The sequence below is a fragment of the Lagenorhynchus albirostris genome, chromosome 8, assembly GCF_949774975.1.
Source record: "Lagenorhynchus albirostris chromosome 8, mLagAlb1.1, whole genome shotgun sequence".
In the NCBI taxonomy this organism is placed as follows: Eukaryota; Metazoa; Chordata; class Mammalia; order Artiodactyla; family Delphinidae; genus Lagenorhynchus; species Lagenorhynchus albirostris.
Genome location: NC_083102.1, coordinates 34578451 through 34581032, shown reverse-complemented (window position 1 = coordinate 34581032; position 2582 = coordinate 34578451). Strand labels below are relative to the sequence as shown.

The window sequence follows — 2582 nt, the reverse complement described above, 5'->3', positions numbered from 1 at the left end:
AACACTTGGCAAATCTTACTTAGCCAAAAAAAAGAAGAAGAAAGGATGTACATTTTCCTATAGAATTAATGTATGAACAGTGTGTCACTGCTGTTGGATGTAAAAATGTATATGAAACCATTTCATTCACTTGATTACCTTTCTGAAGTATAAATAAAAAATCTAATACTTTTGGACCCATTTATAACCCCTAGGATTTTATTCGTTCGGAGAGACCATCTTCCCTGCCAGCACCAAGTCATAAATTTGTGTACACATGTCCCACGATTTGTTTAAATCATTTTCTTAGGAATTGGGGATTCATAAACCAAACCATACTCAAGTTCAGTCAGTAAAAGTGGGGGCTGCTTGTCAAATGCATTCCATTAAAAACTATCTTCAGGTTCAAATTGGCTTCCTCATATAATCGTCTCGTGGTTTCACGTTTTTTATTCTAATAGAATTTGACGTCGTAAATTCTGAATCTTAAAAAAAAAGGAAACGTGATAAATTTACTCTTTAACTTTTTGACTTTATCCTTTCTTTTTTGCCTCCTCCAGTGTCAGTCACACCCATGGCATCCCACCATGGTCTAGGAGAATGTACAGGGAGAGTGTAAGTAGCTTTCTGACGGAATCCTTCTTATGCCTCTAGGGATCAGACCCATACCTTTCTAAGTGGCCAAAACAGGCAAGCTAGGGCCTCTGCAGCAGGAAAGTTTGCCTTTTTCTTGAACTTCAAAAAATATTCTTAAATCTGTTGTAATCAGAAGTAAAAGGAAAATGAATATGTTGAGTATATTTTTACTTTATGTATAATTTAATATTTTCTGTCATCCAGTGAAAGAGTACCTTGACTAAAGAGTTTTCCATAGGATACAAAATTTTTTTAAAAGAAATGTGACCATGAGATTAATTTTTTTGAACCTTGGGATTCAGTTTTCACTGTCGATTAGTTGAAAGTAAATGAATACCAACCTGCCGCCATCCAGTGTATTTTGGTAACTCATTAAAGGCTACATAACAAGATGTGAACCCAGTCCTCCAACTCTCTATGCTTTAGTGTAGGGGGCGCAATTTAGAGATTAAGACTAGCAACTTAAGAAAAAAATAAAACTGATTTGGCAAACATTCTGTCCTTAAACCTGTGTTCAAACTCATGTCGCCCTCTAAAACACCGTGTTGCCCACATATGTTGTGTTGGGTCAATGGAGGTTTCAGCTGCTTTGTAGAACGCTGGTCACTAAATTATTGTGAACTTTTAAAAAATTAAAAGAAAAACAAAAAAGGTGGCAACTTAGAATCTAAATAGAATGGAAAAACAGGTGGCAAGTCAGATTCTAACCATTTCCCCGGGCAGAAGGAATGGAAGCTAAGTATTTAACTAAGGAAAATTTGGGTGAGCACCAAGCTGAGAGTCCTTGGACTTGAACTGTGCACAAACATTTAAGTGTTCTACCTAGTGCCCTTCATCAGAGAAAGGAGTTCTGGACAGCTAATCCACAAGAAACCAAATCAACAGAAGCTCAATAGAAATATTTCATCTGGAGACATTAGACCTAGACGTTAAAAGTCTTAGAATAACAGCAACAGCCTGCTACCTATGCCATGCATTTATTTAGTTTTGACCTCTTTGGTAGTAGAGATGGGCTCAAAAGTTAATAAAAAGGAATAACATTCCTAAGAATTAAATAAATTTTAAAATCATTTTACAGATCAGACTGGTTTCCCAGTAGCCATGAAAATCCGTGTGAACCTCATGAAATAATTCCATATCTAGGTTGTCTCCGGTTCCTGACACCTGGTTCTCATGGATGTTCCCCTTAGTTGCCACTGTTGAATGTCGATTTAACACTCATTCTGATGCAAAATCAGTTCTGTTTGCGATTGGCAATATTTATTTGACCTTTCATTTCTCCCTCATTTTAGAACTAACCTTATAGTAGTCTCCACCATAAAATGGAAATATTTCATTAATATTCTTCCCTGCATAAATTTAAAGCTGTTATTACTGAATAATGCATGTGTCAGTAGTTGTCATTTTGCTGAAGGAGCTGTCTTGGGCAGATAATTATGACTCTCCTAATTTTCTAAGGGGGATGTTCTGGAACTACAATTGTTATTTCTAGCATTTTGAAAAATTATTAGGTCATTTGAAGAGCACATATGATACATAAAATTTGAGAGATAGTCACATTGAGATCAGGTGTCTAAAAGGAGGCTTCAGTCACCTTAGCAGAAGTTAAATGACATATAAGGTTTATTTCCAAGGAACCTAATCAAAATCAGGAGCAAAAGTTTTTTATGATATGCCCACAAACTCAGAAATTATGGCTTGAACGAAAGAGAGTTCATCTTTCTGTAATTCGGGTCTCTGGTAAGCAATGATATTGAAGCCCATTAGGAGGCTTTCGTGCTCACAGTGACTGAGTTCAAAAGGTGGATTTTATGTCAATAAGCGTTACTTTTCCACAGGCCCACAGAAACCTCCCACTCACCTTTTGACTTTTAGGGAAACACTGACAGTATTGAATAATTGAAAATTTTCCTGACTGATCTATAACAGCATCTGTTTTGGTGCAAGAGACTTCGGATTCCAGCCCA

General features: G+C 36.4%; 1 protein-coding gene across 1 annotated transcript in view; it reads left to right on the top strand.

Moving 5' to 3' along the window:
• Nucleotides 1-180, top strand: part of FOXP2 (forkhead box P2) — a 524445-nt gene extending 524265 nt beyond the window's left edge. Inside the window, exon 19 of the mRNA XM_060156819.1 lies at nucleotides 1-180. This exon is cut by the window's left edge and continues 3814 nt beyond it. The gene's annotated coding sequence lies outside the window, so the exon portion shown is untranslated.
• Nucleotides 181-2582: the final 2402 nt, after the last annotated feature.